This window comes from Choloepus didactylus, chromosome 3 (genome assembly GCF_015220235.1).
Source record: "Choloepus didactylus isolate mChoDid1 chromosome 3, mChoDid1.pri, whole genome shotgun sequence".
Classification (NCBI taxonomy): Eukaryota; Metazoa; Chordata; class Mammalia; order Pilosa; family Megalonychidae; genus Choloepus; species Choloepus didactylus.
This window is the reverse complement of record NC_051309.1, coordinates 134,529,020-134,554,251: the sequence shown is the minus strand read 5'-3', so window position 1 is coordinate 134,554,251 and position 25,232 is coordinate 134,529,020. Positions and strand designations below refer to the sequence as shown.

General features: G+C 36.5%; 1 protein-coding gene and 1 pseudogene across 2 annotated transcripts in view; one reads left to right on the top strand and one right to left on the bottom strand.

The window, feature by feature from the left end:
• The window catches only part of SPATA5 (spermatogenesis associated 5), a 449,967-nt gene that overhangs the window by 257,791 nt on the left and 166,944 nt on the right, over nt 1-25,232 (bottom strand). The window lies entirely within an intron of this gene.
• On the top strand, nt 1,690-2,947 carry LOC119529084 (annotated as a pseudogene).

Genomic DNA, 25,232 nt, shown 5'->3' with positions numbered 1-25,232 from the left:
GTTCACTATGTTATACAGCCACATGGGCAACTGCCTTTTGAGATAATAAAAAAGAAATTCCTCTGATGATTGCTTTCTCTGCAAAAAAATTAAAAATAAAAAAGGATTTATTTTTACAGTTTTCAGAAAGTAAAATACACAGAAAAAAGCAATAGGAAAAACAATTTTTAACTGAGGAATGCAAAGGAGATTTTAATCTGTACTTCAAGTAGGATAGATCTCAAGGAAGAGCAGAAGTAGATTTTAAAATGGTACCGACAACCTAATATACTGTCTCATAAATGCTCAACAAAAACAAAAGATCGCTTTCAACTGCATCATGGAAGAAATATCACAAAAGCTTAATTTTCCAATACATAACTATGCTAGCCATAGGAGGTTAAGTATCGCTGTCTGATAAGAATATCCTCTGCCATGTATCCTCTTCCTCCTACTCTCCTATGCTTTCCTCTCCTTATTTTGGCTGTACACCAGGAGTCAGTAAGTCTGTTCCCATACTAGCTCCTTTTTTCCTTCATCAATAAGTATTTACTGAGTACTTAATATGGCCAGACAAATAAAAGCAGGGGGACACATTAATGAACAAAGCACAACTAAAAAATAAAAAAATCTAGTTTAACATTTAATACTGTAATTATAAAATTTAAATAAAATGACATAAACCAATGAAACATGGCTGTTAAAAAGAGCATTACTAAGGAAAATGCTTAGGAAAAATTCAATAAAGGTGAATAACTAAAATAGCTGTTAATTTAGTGTAGGCAGAACATTTATAAAAGAATAGAGGCACTCAGGCTGCCTCAAAAGTCTCCTTAAGTTCTCACTCCACTTTACAGAACTCCAGAATTGAAATCATTACAGATGTGGTTTAGATAAGAGGCTGTCACAGAACTCGAATCAGTGGACCATTCTCAAAAGAAAGAAATTATTTGCCCTAATTTTCGCAAATGAATGCACATTTATATGTCCTACGTTAAAGTAAAATCATTAAACTTTATATGAAACATTTTAATGATTCTTTTTTTCAAACGACTTTTTCAATTAACTACTACCTACTGGTACCAACCTGGAAATCCTGACACATTCTAAACCACTGGTGAAAACGAAATGGTAGAACCACTGTGGAAGGCAACATGGTAGTATCGAATAAACTTAAAATTGCATTTACTCTCCAATATAGCAATCCCCTGTTTAAAACATACCTTCGCAAGTACAAAAGGACACTTGGATAAGGTTATTCATTGCGGTACTATTAGCAATGGCAAAATACTGGCAGCAGCCTAAGTGTCCATCAATAGGGGACTGGTTGAATAACTATGGTTCATCTGAGCAACAGAATACCATACAGCCTAGAAAAGAATGGGGAAAATTCTCATATAATGATAAGCAAAGATCTCCAAGGTACAGTGCTAAATGAAAAAAAGGAAAGTGCTGAACAGTGTATGCAGTTTCCTACATTTTGTATATCTAGAGAGGGTGCTGGAAAACAAGAATCTATGTACAACATGCACTTGTCTTTAAAAAATAAACATTCAAAGAAGAAACCAGATGCTGATAAAAATTGGGGTCAGGGACAAGGTTCAGATGCAGAGGTGGGAGCAAGGTATATCTTACATATATTTTTGATCTTTGAATAATGTAATACATATCATCTATTCAAAATATTATCTAGCTTCTCCTCTCCCCAACATGGCATGTGCTCGTCCATCAATATCAGTGTACTCTGAAAAGGGGGAGTCATCTGGCAAAAATGTTACCTTGCCTGCTGTGTTCAAGGCTCCCATTAGACTGGATATTGTGAACTTCGTTCGCACCAACTTGTGCAACAATAACAGACAGCCTTATGCTGTCAGTGAGTTAGCAGAATCAATAAACCAGTGCTGAGTCCTGGGGCACTGGCATGGCTGTGGCTCGAATCCCCAGAGTTCGATGTGGTGGAACTCACCAATCTGGCCAGGGTGCTTTTGGAAATATGTGTCGTGGAGGTCGTATGCTTGCACCAACCAAAACATGGCATTGATGGCGCCAGAGAGTAAACACAACACAGAAGCAATATGCCATCTGCTCTGCCCTGGCTGCCTCGGCCTTACCAGTGCTGGTCATGTCTAAAGGTCATCGCATTGAGGAAGTTCCTGAACTTCCTTTGGTGGTGGAAGATAAAGTTGAAGGTTACAAGAACACCAAGGAGGCTGTTTTGCTTCTTAAGAAACTTAAGGCCTGGAATGATATCAAAAAGGTCTATGCCTCTCAGCGAATGAGAGCTGGCAAGGGCAAAATGAGAAACCATAGTCGCATACAGCCCAGGGGACCATGCATCATCTATAATGAGGACAATGGTATCATCAAGGCCTTCAGAAACAACCCTGGAGTTACTCTGCTTAATATAAGCAAGCTGAATATTTTGAAACTTGCTCCTGGTGGGCACGTGGGACATTTCTGCATTCGGATTGAAAGTGCTTTCCGCAAGTCAGATGACCTCTATGGCACTTGGCATAAAGCTGCCTCCTTCAAGAGTAACTACAACCTTCCCATGCACAAGATGATGAATACAGACCTTAGCAGAATCTTGAAAAGCCCAGAGATCCAACGAGCCCTCCGAGCACCACTCAAGAAGATTCACTGCAGAGTTCTAAAGAAGAACCCACTGAAAAACCTGAGAATCATGTTGAAACTGAACCCCTATGCCAAGACTATGCACCGAAACACCATTCTTCACCAGGCTAGGAATCACAAACTCAGGATGGATAAAGCTGCAGCAGCACTAGGGGCCAAATCAGATGAGAAGGGGGTTCCAGGCAAGAAGCCTGTAGTAGGGAAGAAAGGAAAGAAAGCTGTTGGTGTTAAGAAACCACAGAAGCAGAAGCCTTTGGTGGGAAAGAAGCCTGCAGCTACCAAGAAGCCAGCAGAAAAGAAACCTACCATAGAAGAAAAGAAGCCTGCTGTTTAAATTGCTTATTTCGTAAAAGTCAAATTATTTTGGACACCTTATTTTGAATAAAGACCAGATCAAAAAGGAAAAAAAAAATCAACTAAATAAACTGTCCTTTAAAAATGAAAAGCAATGATTAAAGGTGAGTATACAGAATAGAGAATATATGAAATTTACTGTATTGTTTCCTGTTATCAATGAAACTAATTTATATACTATAATCTATAAGAGATCCTCAAACTTTGCATTTTTCACCTCTAGATGAGGTCCAGTTTCTTGTCTGAATTATTTTCTATACTAGCTGTATAGATCTGGTTGGTGGCTTTATTGAAACTTTTTTATTTTTATTTTTTAAAGGCTCTCAGATGTTTGGTGATGACAGAATGTAGATCTCCTGTCTGTCTCTACCAAAGAGACAACAGGTAAACAAAAGTAAAGTGACTTGCTATGATTTGAGACTCCAAGCTGCCATTTTTCACCTCTCCTTTATAGAAAGCATGACTTTTTCACAGCATGCATTCAGTTAATTAATGGAGTATGGATAGTGTGATTGATAACATAATTTAAATTAAAAATAAATGCAATTTTTAATATGGTGGGAACAAAATGATCACTTACATATATTCTTCAATGTCTTTTTTTGCTTTAGTATATGGATAGAGTATTATTAAATCTGTTTAAAGACTTATGTTCCACCCCATGTCCTACTTCTGTGAACCCCAAGGGGCAATATGGGTATGCCCTACATCCCAGGCCAGGTTCCAAAGACCTAAATCTCCGGAAAGCAATGTAAATACTTTTTGTCATGCCCCAACTTCCCTACCACTATGTCAGCAGGTGTGTTTGTGTTTATACATGTGTGGTTATATATATATCCTTCCACTACACCTTAATGTGATTGAGCAGACAATGCTAAAAATGGAGTATCAATAGCTAATGAACAAGGAAATGCCTACTCCTTACACAGACGTCAAGTAATCAATTAAACATTAGACAATTCTTTTAATTCATCTGAGAAAAGTTTAACATAAATACAAGTTACCAAATAAAGTTAGCAAACACAAATCTAACAGGTTTAAAATAATGATCTTACTTGCCAGATGTGTTAACTGAGGCTTAGACATTAAATAAATTACTCCTACTCACATCTAAGAAGTGAATCTGGGGTATAAAGTGCTTGAGTATTCTACCAAGCTAGTTAATTCCAGATACCATGATTACTCTTTTTTATTAAATGACTCAATTCACCAATATAGAAATAATTCTATTCAATCCCATTTCCTATACAGAAGTTTCCTTTCATATGCATAAAGGGGAATAAAGAATATAAAACTCCTCACCTCTTTCTATGATGAAACAGAATTGTTTTCCATTTTTCTGTACCAAGAAATCACCAAACTGTCTCCATGAATACTTTTCAAAAGATGTTTGTATTTATTATGCCCATGAAACCCCAAATCAGTGTCTAAAGCCATTTCTCTCTTTTTAGTAATTCAAACAAAACGAAATCTCCATATAGAACATTGTAAACATCAGTGTGGCTATTCATTTTGAAAAACTCCCATAAATATAAAAATCTGTGCAATGGAGTACGGTTTCTTCGACCTCAGCACTATTGACATTTTGGCTAAATAATACTCTTTTGTGGGGGGCTGTCCTGTAGTGCATTATAGGATGTTTAGCAGCATACTGGACATCTACCCACCGGATGCCACTATCACTCCTCCAGTTTTGACAACCGAAAATGTCTCCAGACATTGTCAAAGGTCTCCTGGGGGGCACAGGAGGGTGATGTCTATCGCCAGGTTGAGGACCACAACCTTAGAGAAAGCCTATAAAATCTCCATTAAAAATCTTTAAGGAGTGCAGCTGTGAGTGACGTGTTGAAGAGGAGCAAGCTTGCTAGAGAGGAACATCCTGGGAGAAAGCCATTTTGAAACCAGAACTTTGGAGCAGACGCCAGCCACATGCCTTGCCAGCTAACAGAGGTTTTCCGGATGCCATTGGCCATCCTCCAGTGGAGGTACCTGATTACTGATGTGTTACCTTGGACACTTTATGGCCTTAAGACTGTAGCTGTGTAGCAAAATAAACCCCCTTTTTATAAAAGCCTATCCATCTCTGGTGTTTTGCATTCTGCAGCATTAGCAAACAAGAACAGATTTTGGTACCAGAGAAGTAGGGTGCTTTTGCTGCTGAGTTTGCAAATACCAAACATGTTGGAACGGCTTTTTAAATGGATAATGGGGAGTTTCTGGAAGAATTGTGGGGAGCTTGATAGAAAAGGCCAAAACTGCTTTAAAGAGACTGTTTATGGAAATATGGACTCTAAAGATACTTCTGATGAGGACTTGAGCAGAAATGATGAATGTGTTGTGGCAAACTGGAAGAAAGAAGATCCTTGTTTTAAAGTGGCAGAGAATTTGGCAAAATTGAGTCCTGGTGTCAGATGGAAGGAAGAATTTGAAAGTGACCACCTGGAATACTTAGCTGAGGAGATCTCCAGACTACATATGGAGGAGGTACCATGGCTTCTTCTTGCAGCTTATAGTAAAATGCGAGCAGAGAGAGATAAACTTAGAACTGAACTCTTGGGTTCAAAGAAACCAGAAGCTGATGGTTTGGGAAATTACGAGCTTCCAGGGGTTGGATTCCCAGAAGCTACAGCCCAACGTGAGGATGTAACCAAACATGGAACCCAGCCGCCATTTTAGTACAAGCCAAGATTGGAGATGGAATTATCCAGAAAGGATTTGTGGAAACTCCTATTGTCTGATGGCTTTGACCCCTGTGTGCTTCATGCAAAGCCAACAGAATTTTTGCAAGAACTTTATAGACAGAGCTGCTGCCAGTCTGGACTGGAGGAGACAGACAAGGAACAAACTGAAGGAAAAATTTCTTCAAAGTCAGAGCCATGGAGGTTGAGGTCTGGAGTCAGGAGGTCTCAGGCTGGGAGAGTGGAGCAGCCCACATGCATGGAAAGGGTGAGTTTGCCCTGGAGGTCGAGGGCGGGCCTTCTGCCTCGATGCTCTGGAAGAGTTTTGCCACCCGAGTTCCTAAAGAGGGTGGAGCACATTCCCAGGGAATTGGGGAGAGCCTGGCTGCCACCACACTGTTCTGAAGGGGTTGAGCGTGTGCCCCGGAGATGGAAGGGAATCTGGGAGCTGCCCCGATGTTTGAGGAGGGTGGGGCCGAGAAGGTGGTCTCCCCAATGTGTGGGTATGTTGGAGCACTCACCCAAGCATTTGGAGAGAAAAGGGCTGCCACAAAGGCCCTTGGGAAGGGTTAGGCTCCCGCTCTCTCAAGCCCCAAGGATGCAACGTTGTTCTGTAAATGACTCTCAGACTTTGAAATCTAATGGAGTTTGTCCTGCAGGTTTTACGAACTGTTTTGGTCCTGTTAACCCTGTTTTCCTTACTGTTTCTCCTTATGGCAATGGAAATGTTTATCCTGTGAATGTCTCTCCTTTGTATGTTGGGAGCACATAACTTGTTCTAAGTTCACAGATCCAAAGCTAAAGGTAAAGTATGCCTTAGGACTGACCACGCCTATATTTGATTTTGATGGGATCTTGTACTTAACTATTGTTACTGAAATGATTTAAGTTTCTGTGGTATTGTGGGATGAATGCATTTTGTATTTGGAAAGAATATGTTTTTCTGGGGTCCAGGGGGTGGAATGTGCCGGTTTGAATGTATTATGTCCCCCAGAAAAAGCCATATTCTTTGATGCAATCTTGTGGGGCAGACAGAATAGTGGGGATTAAGTTGGAATGTTTGAATTAGGTTGTTTGCATGGAGATGTGCCCCACCCAGCTGTGGGTGGTGACTCTGGTGGGATACTCCCATGGAGGCATGTCCCTGCCCATTCAGGGTGGGTCTTGATCAGTGGAGCCATATAAATGAGCTGGCTCAAGGAGAGAAAACTGAGTGCAGCTGTGAGTGACGTGTTGAAGAGAAGCAAGCTTGCTAGAGAGGAACATCCTGGGAGAAAGCCATTTTGAAACCAGAACTTTGGAGCGGACGCCAGCCACGTGCCTTCCCAGCTAACAGAGGTTTTCCAGATGCCATTGGCCATCCTCCAGTGAAGGTACCTGATTACTGATGTGTTACCTTGGACATTTTATGGCCTTAAGACTGTAACTGGGTAGCCAAATAAACCCCCTTTTTATAAAAGCCAAAAAAAAAAAAAAAAAAAAAAAAAATCTTTAAGAAAAAAATAGATAATCAATTTCCTGTTCCTGGATAGCTCAGACATTCATTATATGCTGGTTTCAAAAGTTTTTGTTTGGTTTACAGAATCTTTTGAGGTGCTTTTTAACTGTTGCTTGTTTCTATAATTCTATCCTTCTGGACTTTCAAGGAAAGTCAAAATTCTTATAACCTTTTCTAAAAAAAGAAATACACTAAAAATAAATCTTAAATATATGTCAGTGTATATGCCCACATTTTTCTTCTCAATTCTGACAAAGATGACAAAATATAATCCGTTGAAATCAGGCCCACAGTTGCGGGGTGCAAGGGCTGTATACAGAAATCAAAAATAAAATCCAGGTAATTAGTACTACATTCCTTTCATACTTGAGATTTCCGTTCCACTCATCAGCACATTCACTGTTCCCGAACTGAGCTGGTGAGAATACTGCAAGCTATTAAAAACTGTTTACAACCAGATTTTTGAAAAAAAACGAGTATGAGGCTGCAGCGCACTACAGGTTATCTCTAATGCAGCAGGAAGTTTTAATCCCTGTGGAGATTGTCTGGCTAAGTGAGCAAAGGCTCTAGCTGACAGCACAGATAATACAATTCAGTTCCAGGCCAAAACACTGTATTTGTTTTTGTTGTTTTTCTCCTATCCTAACAGCAGCCTGTCTCCATGGATTTGTCTGGGGAAATGATAAATAGTAAAGCAAGCAACCCTCTCCATCTATTTAAGCCATCCTCCAAAGTAAAGACCCCAAGCAAAGCTTTTGGAAGAACCATCTTTTTAAGTGCAAGTTTATATGAATAATAAGTCAAACTCAAAGCCAATTAAAATAAATGCAAACACACATACAGAAAGATAAGTATTTATACTTAAAGTGAAAAACATAATAGAAAATAATGCCATTGACTATCTAACACTTATAAATATGTCAAATAGAAAATATAAATATTGAACCACCTGACCCTGCCATTTGCTACTAAATTACAGATTAGTTACAAACCAGGTTTGACCACTAACAACCACCTATGTATAGAATTTTTAAAATCTAACATTCAAATTATCCTCCAATTCTAAGAAATAAAAATCTGAATATTTTAAACAGTAAATGGCAAATTCATTTTGACAAAAACAAAAAAATTTAAAAAAAAAGTTAAGCTCAGGAAAAATCTAAACAAAATTTCTGTGCCCTTTTGGAACACTTTTGGAAAGACCTTTAAAATACTGGAGACTGAAAAATTGTTAATGCTTGGGAATTAGATATAGAAAAGTAGGAAAAAATTCACTATTCTGTATTTAAGTTTTTACCTCCACATTTTGTACTTTTAGCCAACTGTTCAGACTAAATTATTCCATATCACTCTCTCAGATAAAAGAGAAGTTTCAAGTTGAAAGATGAAAGGGAATTAAGTTTTCCAAGACTTAAATGTTCTACATAAACAAGTATAGACTATTAAAAACCCACATCCTTAAATCAAGAACCATCTTTGGCAGTAATATGATGGTTCAATATGGAGAGTACTAATGTGGCAGACTAGTAACGGTGAAAGCAAAAGAGTACGGCATCCCTAAGTTTTAATCGCAATGATATGAGGAACACATAAAATAAATTTTAAAAGATTAACAATTTACCTCAGCAATTTTTTTTTCCAGTTTTCTTCATCACCTCATTTGCCTTTAGGAGGTGTATAAAATTTCTTTTTGGCAATTACAAAAAAACATCTTTATACCAATAATAAACTATGTAAATTTAATGTTTCCAAAGCCAAGGAGAAGGACCTTTCATTTAAAGGGAGGTTCTAGAGAAAGTTGAGTCTGGAATCCAGAGCTCTGAATTTATTTCTCCATTCATAAAATAGACACTAATTTAAAGCAATCTGTGGTATGGAACATTCTACAATAATAGAAGGTCCTACACTTCACAATACTAATAATTACTATAGTTGAAAAAAACATTTGTTTAATGCTTAAGGCATGTACAAAACACCTCAACTACATTACGGTAATTGATTGTTCACTTTCTCCTGGTTTTATGATCTATGATAAAAGGGAAAAAGCTAAATTTGTGATGAATAAGAGGTAGGAATGGGAATGCAGCCATCAGGAACAATTTGGTGAAGGTTACAAAATTTAAGTTCAATACTAAAACTTAAGTCTCCCACGTTTTCCAGACTTGTGGTCTGGAAACTTTATCCAATGTGCTAATTCCTTCATTACCCCACAGGTTTTCAGTCTTTGACCAAATGAAAAGCTTAAATGAGTCCATTTCATTCTCCTATTAGATCTAAAATTTCAGGGGAAATCTAGGTGTTTATGTTAACCACAGAATATCAAATTCTATATTAAATAGGTCACATACCCTCAAACCACAGTAGAGACAATTAAGTTTCTTATTGCTTCAAAACAGAAAAACTCATTAAATGAGGCAAATTATTTACTCACAGACAACTAAACATCTGAATTTAGAAAAAGTATGGATAAATCTTAAGTGAAGGATTACAGAATGAAGTTACCTCAATTTCTTGGCTAATATGCCATGCTAATCTCAGTTAATGACATGAATAAAATAAATTACAGTGATAGAAAATACCATCTTAGTCTCTTTAGGAATCAAATTATTTAATAAAGATGTTCTTTGGGTAATTATTTCTGCACAACACCTTTATTTTAAAACTTCAAAACATTAAATACTATAAACAAAAACAAACATAAAAATCATGTTGGTGATTAGGTACATGTGTATATATGGCTTGCAAGACCTAATAAATGTTATGGGGTTGGGAAAGGTAAAATGAAAGAGTGCATATCAGTTTAAAATTAGAAAGCAATGGCTTTAATTTAAAAATAACAAACAGGAAGCTATTTATCCCCTCCATTCACCATTTCCTGAAATAGCAAACCATTTCCTTATATAAAAACTCTCCTTGGGTTATTTAGAAGAATGCTATATTATGAAATTTTAAAGAATATATAGTGTAAATTTTCTAAGCTGTGTATTTTTACAGTAAATTATGGAATACAGCCTACAGTTATTTTGATGGAACATCTTCACAACAAATGAGAAATTGACATCTAGTAGGATAAAGAATAAGGTATTTAGAGAGTCAGGAAGCCCTGCCTTATAATCTTGCCTTTATCACTTATTAGTTCTAGGACTATGGCTCATTATTTAATAACTCTGAACATCGTTTTTCATCTCCCCAAAATGTACATGGAAATACTACTTTTCAGGGATGTTAGAAGAATTAAGGGTGATGTACATAAAGCACAAAGCACAGAGCTTGGTATCCTGTAGATGCTCAATTAAAAATGGTAATTGAGAGAACCTAAGAGGGAGGCTAAGTGAGACAGGGCAAAAAAAACACCTCCGTGAAAAATACTAGATAAAACCAGAAGGTGACCCAGAATACCAGTTTCAGTGATGCACCAGCTGGACAAGGTCGCTAGACCCACAGGGGTTGTACACTTGGTGAAACCAGGAGTCTGCATTCTGAAACAAGTGAGTAAGCCGGCTAAAGACCCATGCCGCGCTGCAGTGTAGGGAAGCCAGGGATTGGCGTTTGGAGATGGACTGGTTCTTTAAAAAAAAAAAAAAATGGGGAAAAACCCAGGAGCAGCTGCAGTTGTGACAGTGGGAACCACACAGTGATGCATGGCAGGAGCGGGCTGAGCCAGCCTCTCGGTGTCTGGTGTGGAGGATAGCCCGCTGCAGATTCCCTCAGGGCCAGGGGAGCAGGGGGGAGAGCCGGAAGGAGAGAGAAACCCCGCTGCTTGCAGCTGGCTTCCTGGTGGGCTGGAGACACTCCTGTTCGGGGCTGTACCCACAGCCCAGAGCCGCACCAGTTGTCTTGGAGCTGGGAAGGAGGAACTGTGTGTGTGTGGGGGGGTTGAGATGCCCCGTTCAGCCATCTTTGCATCAGGCTGAGAGCGCCCCTGCACGGCCCTGCGGCCCGGGGCTTCCCTTGAGGGACGGCGCACACTGGTGACGTAGCACAGCCTGCCCTCAGCAGAGGTCCTGGAAGATCACAGCTGAGAAGGGGGGCCCACTTGGAAAACCCAGGGACGCTACGTCAATGCTGGTGGTTTGTGGGTCAGCGACAGAGAGGGTCTGGGGCAGAACTGAAATGAAGATTTAGACTCTTGCAGCAGCCTTGAATCTCCAGGAACACCTGGGGGGTTTGAATATTAAAGCTGCCCTGCCTCCCTAGCCACCCGGACACAAGCCCCACATTCAGGGCAGACGGCTCCAGCAACACACCCAAATTGAGTTCACCAACTGAACCCCACAAGAATCATTTCCCCACACACCACAAGGACAAAGTTGAGGAGAACTGACTTGAGGGGTATAGGTGACTCGCAGACACCATCTGCTGGTTAGTTAGAGAATGTGTACGCCACCAACTTGTATATCTGAAAAATTAGATTGGTATTTTTTTTTACAACTTGAAAGAACCCTATCAAGCTAAACAAATGCCAAGAGGCCAAAAACAACAGAAAATATTCATGCGTATGATAAAAACAGATGATATGGAGAACCCAATCCCAAACACCCAAATCAAAATATCAGAAGAGACACAGTACTTGGTACAATTAATCAAAGAACTGCAATAGAGGAATGAAAACATGGCAAAGGATACAAAGAACATGAAGAAGACCATGCACAGGATATAAGGGACATAAAGAAGACCCTAGAAGAACATAAAGAAGACATTGCAAGAGTAAATTAAAAAATAGAAGATCTTATGGAAATAAAAGAAACTGTTGACCAAATTAAAAAGACTCTGGATACCATAATACAAGATTAGAGGAAGTTGAACAATGACTCAGTGTCCTAGAGGACCACAGAACAGAAAATGAAAGAACAAAAGAAAGAATGGAGAAAAACATCGAAAAAATCGAAATGGATCTCAGGGATAAGATAGATAAAGTAAAACATCCAAACTTAAGACTCATTGGTGTCCCAGAAGGGGAAGAGAAGGGTAAAGGTCTAGAAAAAGTATTCAAAGAAATTGTTGGGGAAAACTTCCCAAACCTTCTACACAATATAAATACACAAAGCATAAATACCCAGCGAACTCCAAATAGAATAAATCCAAATAAACCCACTCCGAGACATATTCTGATCAGACTCTCAAATACTGAAGAGAAGGAGCAAGTTCTGAAAGCAGCAAGAGAAAAGCAATTCACCACATACAAAGGAAACAACATAAGACTAAGTTGTGGCTACTCAGCGGCCACCATGGAGACGAGAAGGCAGTGGCATGACATATTTAAAATTCTGAGAGGTAAAAATTTCCAACCAAGAATACTTTATCCAGCAAAACTCTCCTTCAAATTTGAGGGAGAGCTTAAATTTTTCATAGACAAACAAATGCTGAGAGAGTTTGCCAATAACAGACCTGCCCTACTTCAGATACTAAAGAGAGCCATACCAGCAGAGAAACAAAGAAAGGAGAAAGAGATACAGAGAATTTTAACAGACATATATAGAACCTTACATCCCAAATCACCAGGGCACTCATTTTTCTCTAGTGATCATGGATCTTTCTCCAGAATGGACCATATGCTGGGACATAAAACAAGCCTCAATAAATTAAAAAAAAAAAAAAAATTGAATATATTCAAAGCACATTCTCTGACCACAATGGAATACAAATAGAACTCAATAATTTGTGAATTGTAACTCCACTATTTACTTCCCACATGATATAAAATACACAAACTCTAAAGACAAATCAGTGGTTTTGAACTCAATGTAAAATATGTAATTTTTAACAAGAACTATATAAAGGTGGGGGAATGGAGGAGTATAGGAACATAGTTTATGTGTCCTATTGAAGTTAAGCTGGTATCAAAGAAAAACAAGATTGTTATGGATTTAAGAGGTTAATTTTAAGCCCCACAGTAAACACAAAGAAATTATCAGAGAATATGACCATAGAGATGAAAAGCAGAGTATGGGTTAAGACAAATGGGGGAAGGGGCAATGGGGAGTTAAGAAATGAGTGTAGGGTTGCTGTTTGAGGTGAAGGGAAATTACTAGTAATGGATGGTGGGAAAGAGATAGCATTACAACACTCTAAATGTGATTAATCCCACTAATGGAATGCTAGGGAGGGGTTGGAATGGGAAGATTTAGGCTGTATATATGTTTCCAAAATTGAGGGGAAAAAAAAAAAAAGACAGTCTAAATAGATGACAATTGAATGTCAAGGATGACCCTGGATGGGATCTGAGGATGTAGGACAGGAGGCTCAAAGGGACACAGTTGAGACATAAGGGAAAAAAAAAAAAAAAAAAGGAAATATATAATGTAAGCTTTGTATCAATGTTGAATCTCTTGTACGTTTTAGCTGTGTTTAATGGGATTGCATAAAAGAACATTCTTTTTCATGGGAATTGTATATGTGAATTATAGTGTTTGTTCAAGGAGGTGTGCAGCTAGCTCTCATATGTTCAGAAGACAGAGCAATAGATGGTGGATGACAAGGAGGGAGGGAGGGAAAGAAAAAGTGGTGTGACAGCATGTTAAAGTATCAGGGGAGGGGGTCAGGGTATGCTGGAGTTCTGTGTATGGGGTTTGTATTGTTTTTGCAACTGTTCCTATAACTTTGAATTTATTTCAAAATAAAATTTAAAAAAATGGTAATAACTTATCTTAGAGTAATATTTCTTGGATTTTTCTGACTCCCTACATGTATTCAATTTTATATTTCATTCTATTTCTTTTACTTCAAATATATCTAAGAAAAAACTGCAATGGAATGCATAAAGCCCAAAATAATGATTTTCTATAGATCTACCTATATATTCAATATACAGATTATAGTTTCCTTTGAAGTACATTTTTAATTCTTTGCTTTCCATGAAGAAAATCCTTGCTTTTTATGAGAACATTTGGCTCTCTGTAGGAATGCAAGTTTGGGTCTCAAACAATATGAAATATCAACTCCTGGAAACTTGGTTGCAGAATACCATTCCCTTCATCAATTTTGCAAACTAGATAAACAGGGCAACCAATTATCACCAACAAAATAGTAACAAATATAACAAAGACAGATTTTATGAGAAATTATTCTCAATTATTTTCATAGTAATTAAACTCTCAAACACATTATTTCCTCAAGGCCGTCAGAGTAGTTAATGTAAGCTTTAGTATGAGTGTGCATTTTTCTATTCAATAAACATATTACTGAACTACCCAAAACATCCTTTACTAAATTATTATCACCCCAAGAAAAATTACACATACAGTATATAATTGGTGATAAAGTGAGGAGGTAAAAACAGAGGAAAATCATAGCTTTCTCAATGAAGAACATATAAAACAAATAAAAGAGATTAATAATTTAGCTCAGCAAATCTATTTGCATTTCTAATCAGCAATATTACAGCTGACATTTGAAGAAGTTCATGCTTCCCAAATGCATTAACAGAGCAAATCAGAAGAATGTGTAAAGCAGGTCTCTTTCACACCGTTATAGGTGGAACTGTGTCCTCCAAAAAAATGTTCAAGTCCTAACTCCCAGTCCCATGAATGTCTCTCTCTATATATTCATAAATAGAGTATCTCTCTATTTGGAAAAGGGGTTTTTGAAAGATGTTATTAGTAGAGGCCAAACTGGATTAGGGAAAGCCCTAATACAATTTGACAGGAGTCCTTATAGGAAGAAGAAAAGAAACACAAACAGATGGGGGAGAAAAGGCCAGGTGAAAACTGAAGAGGCACAGACTGCAATGATGGTCTAGGAGCCAAGGAATGCCAAGAAGTGCCAGTAAACACCAGAAGTCAGAAAAGGCAAGGAAATCTTCCTATAGGTTTCAGACAGAGCGTGGTCCAGCTAATGCCTTGATTTCAGACTTCTAGCATCCAGAACTGTAAGACAATTAAATTACGTTGTTTTAAGCCATCCAGTTTGTGTGGTACTTGGTTACAACAGCCCTAGGAAACTAATGCACATGCTAACTGCTAGCATGTGTTCCAAGCACTTGGGATCTATAAGTGAACAAAACAGACAAAAAATCCTTGCCCTCACGGAGCACTCCAGCAAGGGAGACAAACAAATAATAATCATAGTAAATAAGTAAACTGTATGGTTATAAGAACTATGGAAAAAATAATTGAGCAGTATTAAAGGAGAACAGGAAAACCAGAGAGAGAAAAAAGGAACTGGAGCATCTATGGTATAAGATAATTGAGACAGTTATATCCCAAGAGGCTAAATATTATTATTTCTTCAGGTAAATGAGATCTGTCTTATGAATATCTCCTAGCTCTTATAATTAACATTACCTTTTACCAAGCTGTGTTATAATTGGTAACAAAAAATAAAGTCAAACATTTTTGTAGGACACGTTTTTGCCTCTCCACCACCTAACACATTCTTCTATGGCTCATAATAGGTGCTCAATAAGTATTTAGTGAATGATGCAATTAATGAGCCAACAAACAAACAGTTCATGTGAATAGTTTGGGTCCAAAAAACTCTACTTTTCTTTAGTCCAGGGGTTGGCAAACCTTTTCTTAAAGAGCAGATATTAAATATTTTCGGCTTATAAGCCATGCAATCTATGCAGGAACTACTCAACTCTGCCATTGTAGTGTAAAAGCAGACACAACAGTAAACGAACGGGTGTGACTATATTCTAATAAAGTAATATTTACAAAAATAGGCAGATGGCAAAGTAGTTTATTTTATATCTGGCTTAGTTTATTTTACATCTAGCTAACTGCCTTAAGTTTTCCATTAAATTTTCCCAGGAGGATGAAGGTGAATTATCACCTACTTGCCAATGCTTAAATTTTCAATTCTAATAAACATACATACATACATACACACACATATACATACATACATACATAAATACCAGAACATAAAAACAACAAAACACACACATACAGAAAGACAGTCTCTCTTTTGCCCGTCATCTAGTAACACAATGCAAATGTCAGTGACTGAATTCAAATTATAAATGCAAGAGCAAAAGCAGATCAAAACATTAAACATACAATGAATTCAAAGACATTAATAATGCTACAGAATTTAAGAATTAATTTAATTTAATAAAGGTAAACTGCCTGAATTTATAGCCCAGTTCAATTGCATTAAGCAATTTACTTAATCTTTCTAGGTAACAGTTTTCTCATCTATAACTTGGGGTCAATAATAATGCCTACTTCATAAAGTTATTGCACTAGATAAAACGTCAGCTCTCTACTAGCCTTTGAAAAAGGACACCTACATTTCAGCAAGAAAAGCAAATGAGTGCATCATTAAACCTAAAAATATGATATTACAGAGGAAGAAACTAAAGAATCCCAAACTATACAAAATTTGCTTGAAAGTACAATTTTCCTCTTCTTCCCCAAACATTAACAATTTATTTTCTTCACCTTTCTACTTAGATAAAATATACTACCTCTTTTTTACCCTATTATATCAAGTGCTAATTTTGTACTTTAATATTTTAAAAAATGCTCCAGAATCAAGATTTCCAAAAGACACCAGTCTCATAATTGGCTTAACATTGCCTTTCTATAACAAAATATATCTCTGAATAAGTGTGTCATCACATACCTTGATGAAAGCGAAAACAACATGAACCTTCAGGACATAAATTTTTCTGGCATAGATTGAAAAGTTGCTGAAAGGTAAAACTTACTACTTGATATGTAACTTAGTGATTAATCTAAGGCACTAGTCTGGTTCACCTGCACTGTCCCTTACAGGAAGGAAAAGAAAAAATATATTTTCATGATTTTATTTAGACTTTATTACAATAAAAACCAAATTGGAAACTGTTCCTAATATATGCATAGCTAATAGACTGACTTTTGTTACTAAGTTCTCTAAAAGATTTATTCAGGAAATCTCTAGTTTTTCAGGCAATGTTTTACTAAGAAACCAAATTTTCTAAGAATCTTTCCACCCCTACAATTCTACCCTTACCCTACTTCTGCCCTGAAAGCTGGTTACTAAGGTTTGAAAGCAAAGTTCCCTTATTTGCTGAGGTAGGTAGTGAGACAACTGAGGCAGAGGTAATAAAAAGCCTGTATAAATAATGTATCAAAAGATAATCAAAGGCTGGGAAAGAGCAGAGATGCAGGAAGTTTTGTATCTCCAAGTAAGAAGAAACTGCTGCTGAAATAAAGCTGACATTTTCCTTGGCATTAAAAATTAAAAAAATTTTTCTAGGTATATACTTTTTTCATAGTCAGGTTTATTGTATGCTTTATATACTGTAAAATTTATTCTTTTTCGGTTTACAATTAGAAGAGTTTTGATAAACATGTACAATCCTGTAGTCACCACAACAACCAAGATACAGAATTTTTCTATCACTCTAAAAAGTTTCCTCATGCTGCTTTTCTTTTCTCCAAACTCCCAGCCCTTGGCAACCACTAATCTGATTTCTGTCCTTATAATCCTGCCTTTTCCAGAAAGTCATAAACGGAATCAATCAGTACATTTTGTAGCCTTTGTGTCTAGCTTCTTTTGCTTAGATATGCTTTGGGAATGCATTCATCTTTTTGCTTTTATCAGTAGTTCCTTCCTTATTATGGAGTAGTATTTCATTGTATGGATATATTACAATTTGTTTATCCATTCACCAGTTCACAGATGTTTGGCTTGTTTAGGCGATTACCAAGAAAGATGCTATAAACATTTACATACAGGTCTATGTGTAGACATATGTTTTCTCTTTTCTTGAGTAAATACAGAGGATTGTTGGACAGTATGGTAAATATATATTTAACTTTGTAATAAACTTTCTATTTTTAAAAAATCCAAAATGACTGATAACTTCACTTAAATGGTGAACAAAGCTATCACATTTGTTGATAGTATATCAGTTTTTAACCAGATACATACATAAACGCACACACCCCAACACTGATCTAGTATAATTTACTAACTTAGGAATACATTGGTACTATATCAAATACATGTAAAATCCTTAATTTGAATAGAATTAATTAGATATCACATATAAATCACCTAGCATGGGACTCATTATATACATCATGACTGCTAATTCCCTCTCACTGTTCACTTTCCTTGCTCCCACCATCCCCCAATTCACATAAACTCAAATTTAAATTTAAATCATTGGTTTTAAAATACATTATACAGTAGAACACCCATATAAATTTCAAGTATTAGTTTCAAAAGCAAAGCCAGTACCTCTCATTTCCTTAAACTGTTCATCCTTTGGTTGGAGGAGGGGAACCTCTAAGAACAGAACCTGCACTCAGCAAACTTCTCAGGTGATCATCACCATCTTGTGTCAAAAAAGAGTTACTACAATATCAAATTTATTGTCAAACAGAACACACAGACCATAGTCAGGAAGGAGGGTATGAGATGTAAGCTCCATTCTTCCAAATCAAATCTGATGCATATGCTAGTCAAGTATTGCAGCAAAAAGTTTGGACTGTTCATGTTTTATGATCACAATGCTTTAAAATTTATGTGTATTTCAAATTAGATTGCAACTGAGTTGTCTTTCATTAAATCCCTCCCCCCACTATACTTCTTCACATAACTTCCAAACTCACACACACACACTGTCAGATGTGAAAATGGCACTTCATTAAGAAAAGTAGCAGCTCTTCTCTAATGATCTTAAAACACTCAATATATGGTTTCAGATTTAAATCTTGTCTATACTGAACGTTAGTTCCAAATATGGGATTATAGAAGCAGTAACAACATAACAAAAGAAGCTCTTTCAAATTTAAAAATGGCTCAACTTTAAATAATGTAGTTAGACATGTTTGTTCTAACGCAAAACTATTTTATATTCACAGAACTTTTTAAAAATAGTTAACAACATATTAAAAAGAATCAAAATATTGCAGGCTAATTAGACACCTGTGAAAGGAGAAAATATGTAGCTCAGCAAGCTTTCCTTCTTCAAAGTAATAAATTTTAAGTGAAAAAATTAAGGTGTTCTTCAACTGTCAACTATGGTTTTTATTACACAACAGCAGCCTCAAGGCTGATTTATGGCTTTTTCCCCTTTTCTGACAATCACGTGCTTAAGAAAGAAAACTCATTTTTTGCACACCTGGATAATATTTTTTTGCTTTCTAGCCTGTAAGAAGGAACTTTTCAATAACAAGAGAATTTGGGAACATGGCACCTGAAAGGCCTAAAAAAAAGAAAAATTTCAGAAACAAATTACATCCTTTTGTGTCGCAGTCAGAAACTTTGTATCAAAAAATAAGAGAACTGTAGAACTGAATAACATTTTGGGGATTGTCCAGTATATTTCCGTCAGGTTAAAGCAGCAGATGTCCAAAGAGAGCACACAATTTCAAACAATACCCAGTTTATTAGCAAAAGAGCCAGAATTAGAAACTAAGATCCTGTATCTGTATCTGTCTGCCCCAATTCTTTCTGTTGCTTGTTTCTCATTGACCATTTCAGGCCTTTCTTTCGTATTCTGCATGTTAACATTCTGGTCCCTATCATTTTTGTTAGCTGCTAGATGTGTCAATCTTGTTTTTCCTCTAGATTCATTTCCCCAAGCATGCTGCTTGCATTGTGCAAAAGCCCCTATCTGACACATGCATGCTTCAAAAACTCATCTAAAAATACTAAGGTTTTTTAACTAAGGTGGGTCTTGTGCCCCAAACAATATTAGCAAAATGTTCAAAGAAGGGAATTACACAATAACTCCTCTTACAATACAATACGATAACTCTAATACCACATATTCACTTAAGTGAACAGGAAATTATCTATGTATTTCAGCACTGTTTTAAATCTAAAAGAAAACAAAACATAAGGCTTTAAATATCTATATGGTTTGAACCTGATTAATTCACTTTAACAATATAAAGTCCTAAAGTTAAGAAGTTTATCTAAATTTCAAATGCAATTTAAGTCTGTTCACTCTTATCTATTTCCATGAGAGAAAATAAAGTATTTCTCTACCTCCATGTTTACTTAATGCAAATTATTAGAATTTTACTTCCAATTGCTCTTCCTCCATATAAAAATCTTAATCATTCTAGTTTCTTTTTAGGGGTTCTCTTTGGTCATTCTTCAAAAACATCCCCTGATTATCTCTGCACCAATTAAATGTTCCATGAATCTCACCTAAATTGGAGGCCTTGAACGAGACAACTAACTCTTCAAAAAGTTAGAAAGCTACATAAATTCTTTTTCGTATTTAATCACTGCCCTCCCCACTACGTGGGATCAGACACCCAGGGGAGTGAATCTCCCAGGCAACATGGAATATGACTCCCGGGGAGGAATGTAGACCTGGCATCGTGGGACGGAGAACATCTTCTTGACCAAAAGGGGGATGTGAAAGGAAATGAAATAAGCTTCAGTGGCAGAGAGATTCCAAAAGGAGCCAAGAGGTCACTCTGGTGGGCACTCTTACGCACACTTTAGACAACCCTTTTTAGGTTCTAAAGAATTGGGGTAGCTGGTGGTGGATACCTGAAACTATCAAACTACAACCCAGAACCCATGAATCTCGAAGACAATTGTATAAAAATGTAGCTTACAAGGGGTGACAATGGGATTGGGAAAGCCATAAGGACCACACTCCACTTTGTCTAGTTTATGGATGGATGAGTAGAAAAATAGGGAAAGGAAACAAACAAACAAACAGACAAAGGTACCCAGTGTTCTTTTTTATTTCAATTGCTCTTTTTCACTTTAATTATTATTCTTGTTATTTTTGTGTGTGTGCTAATGAAGGTGTCAGGGATTGATTTAGGTGATGAATGTACAGCTATGTAATGGTACTGTGAACAATCGAATGTACGATTTGTTTTGTATGACTGCATGGTATGTGAATATATCTCAATAAAATGAAGATAAAAAAAGTAATAAAAATAAAATGCATAGTCCCTCTGCTATAAATGCATATGAGAGATATATGAAATAATAGAATCAGGATCCCACACTTGACAAGTTAGAAAGATCAAATCTAATCAGATGAATTTAATAAGAATTCATTCCTCCATCCCTACCGCCTAAAGCATTTATAGTTGCTGCCACAGAGGATATTAGGAAACCACTTGGAGTTAAGAATAAGAAATCTCTGGGAATCATGTGAAAAATAGGATGGTCTAGGCAACTAACCTTGGAGGAAGACTTGGAGGAAGATCTAATTATACTATAGCTTAACTTCTATGACTTAAAGAAAATTAACACAAGCCCAAGGTGAGGAAGCTGTTACTCAGCAGTAGACTATGAGGAAAGAACTTTAGTTTTGTTGTTTTGTTTTTGATGACTTTAAGTTCAATAGCAGTCTACAGTGTGATTCAGCTGGCAAATAAGCTAACAAAACTAGAATACTAAAAGAGCTTGGTATTTAGATTAAAGGTAGTAAGATTCTCACTGAGCTCTGTACTGTTCAGACCACAATCTATTATGTTCATTATGGATGCCACAATTTCAGAGAGAAAGGAACAAGTGGATGATAGCTCAGAAAGGAAGGGACAGAATATTAAAGATGGAATAAAAATGCCACACAGAATAACCCAAGATGGCAAGCCTAGAAAAGGAGCATAAAGATAAGACACACAGAGTTTCCAAAACACAGAAGGACTTATAGAAGGGGGATAAAGACTATTCTTTATAGCACTATGGAACAAAATTGGACTGAAATGTAGAATTTTTAGGGAGATAAACAGCTGCTGGTTCAGAAAAATAAAGAACTTTCTAACACTCTGAGCCAAAGATGGAATGGTCTATTTCGTGAGTTATCAATAGGTTCAGCATAGGTGACAAAGCAAAGGATGAACAAATGTTAGGCAGGGATTTTATAAAAGGGATCAGTGCAACAGAAGGATAACTAGCCTTCAAGTTCTTTCCAATCTTGGGAAAACTATTTCTTTTAGACTTTGGATATCAAGGACAATACATACTTTATTATATTACTACTCTTTTTCTAATAATTAATTGTACTCCTATTTGCATGTTGACATCAAATATTATATACCGAATATATCTAAGCACAGAATCTTAACCTCACGAAATTTAAATATCTAAGACTAAAAACCACAATGATGACAAATACTAAAAAAAGCCATTCAACTCACAATTATAAAAAGTCAAACACCAATGCAGCTTTAAAATTCACATGTCAGGAATAAATATTTACATTGTTCATATAATAGAGAACTGTATTTGTAGATTTATGGATTTTCGTGAGTCATTCAGTTAGAAAGAATAATTATTTTGTCCAAAAAAATATTTAACAAGATTAAATACTAAAAGAAACTTTCAAGAAGAGATGGAACATACTAGAAAGAATGAGAAGTTTAGTCAGTTTTTACTACTATATTTGGCTTGTGGCTCATCTATGAACAACACACATTACAGACTTCACTAAACTTCCAAAAGCTTTTTAAGGATAGACCAGGCATTGGAAATTTTTTCTGTAAAGGCCAGATGGTAAATAATTTAGGTTTCAAGGGCCATAAGGTCTCTATTGCAACTACTCAGCTCTATTACTGTAGCGCAAAAGCAGTCATAGACAATACATGAATAAATGAGTGTGACTGTTAAATTTATTTATGGAGATTAAGACTGTATTTCACATAATTTTCATGTCAGAAAATACTATTTATTCTTTTAATTTTTTCAGTCCTTTAAATATGTAAAACCATTCTTACATCACAAAATATTAAAAAAATAAGTGGTAGGATAAATTTGCCACACAAGCCACAGAATGCTGATCCCTGGGATAAACAGTCTTTATCTTATAAACATCTAAGTGCACGTGATCTGTATATGCATTCAATCCCTGACCCAAACTCTCTTCTTTCATCTCTCCCCATCCCATACCCCCCAAAATTGAAACCCTTACAGTTACTGCCATAGAAGAATGAAAACACTTGGAGCTTTAAACAAACAAACAAAATCTAGCAACGATTAAACCACTTCTGAGAATCCTGTGAAAAGGTTGTAAAGCTAAAATTGGAAGCTAACCTTGGAAGAGACTTCCCAGGTAAGATCACACTACCACTCACCTTCTTTACCCTCAAAGATTCTCTACTGTTGATAAACAGTATTAAAGATTAATAAGCATCCTTTCCTTAAATAGTTTTGGGGAAAATATTAAATAATGATTCATTTAAACTTTAGTGTCTATTGGGTCAAGAGGTTGTTTAGCTCTGAATGAGGTGAAAACAGCAATATTAAAATAACAGGACTTATAACCAGAAGGATGGTGTGCTGTTTTGAATATATCATGGCCCCCAAAACACCATTATCTTTGATGCAATCTTGTGGAGGCAAATGTATTAGTGTTGATCAGGTTGGAACCTTTGGATTAGGTTGTTTCCATGGAGATGTGATCCACCCAACTGCAGGTGATAACCCTGATTAGATAATTTCCATGGAGGTGTGGCCCCGCTCATTCAGCATGGGCCTTGATTAGTTTACTGGAGCTCTATGTAAGAGCACGAACAGAAGAAACTCAGGGCTGCAGCTTAAAGAGACGTTTTGAAGACAGCTGTTGAAAGCTGACAGTGACACTTTGGAGAATGCCACTTTGAAATGCAAACTGGGAGCAAGCAGATGCCAGCCACGTGCCTTCCCAGCTAACATAGGTTTTCTGGATGCTAATGCCTTTTTTCATGAAGATACCCTATTGTTGATGCCTTACCTTGCACGCTTCACGGTCTTAAGAATGTAACTTTGTAACCAAATAGACCCCCTTTATAAAAACCAATCCATTTCTGGTGTTTTGCATAATGGCAGCATTAGCAAAGTAGAGCAGATAAAGATAGGCCATCCACAAATATATTTGTAGTCTTCCTTCTGGAGAGACTTTTAGAACATAATTCATATAAAAATTGGAGGTTCTCCATATTTAGCTTTTTATCTGCTGACACTGATAAACACTGCAAATTAATTTTCTTCCATGTTACAAAAATATCCATAAAACCAATGTTTAATTTGCAACATGTGAGAAATAAAAATGTTATGTCTTATTTAAGCCATCAAGCACAATTACTCTTCCAGAAAAATGGCTGGAAAATTAATGCCAGTATATCACTTCCATGAGCTAAACATAGAGTTAGAAAATAATTCTGAAATCTTAATTATTCAAGATCTCTGTGCAACTTCCCAAATTCTTAATGGGGCAATCTTAACAGACAGCTTAGAGCAAATTTTAAAAATTCTACTAATTTACTGACTATTCAATTCTCCTCAATTGATCAGTCTTTCCAATAGATGGTTTAGAGCAGAATTTTTAAATTCTATCAATTTACTATTAGGAAAAAAATAGGTTTTAGGCTAGGGATAATATTTATAATAATAGCTACTATTGAGTCTATTAAATATCAGGTGCCAGTACTAAATGTACCCAAAGGGTCTAAATTCAAAAATATTCATAATGCCTTCTCCCCTACATGGGGCATGACTCCCAGGGGTGTAAATCTCCCTGGAAATGTGGGACATGATTCCCAGGGATGAGCTTGGACCCAGCATCATGGGATTGAGAAAACCTTCTTGACCAAAAAGGGGGAAGAGAAATGAAACAAAGTAAAGTTTCAGTGGCTGAGAGATTTCAAGTGGAGTTGAAAGGTCATTCTGGAGGTTATTCTTGTACATTATATAGATATTCCTTTTTAATTTTTAAAGTATTGTAATAGCTAGAAGGAAATACCTGAAACTGATGAACTGCAACCTGGTAGCCTTGATTCTTGAAGACGACTGTATAGCTTACATGGTGTGACTGTGTGACTGTCAAAAATATTCATAAAAGTAAACTATTTTGAAGCCTAACCCCTGGAGATAAAAAGATATGATCATCATTCTTTCTTAAGCTCCACCACAAATACATGAAATGTCGTGGGTTTGGCACTATACTCTTCTAAAGGGGCAACTCAAGCCAACAGCCCAATAAAGAACAATATAAATTCCAAGAGATCTGTTATTTAACTGCTCTTTGAGCATCAATAACAATTTAGTTGCTTGCTGTTCTAAAGTACTTTGTTGCTGAGGAAATTCAGACCATCATCAAGCTAAAGACAATGCATCTACTTGCCATCATACAATCTCATTAATCTTCATTTGTCCTATCTCATCCTGTCATTCTCACACAAATGAACACT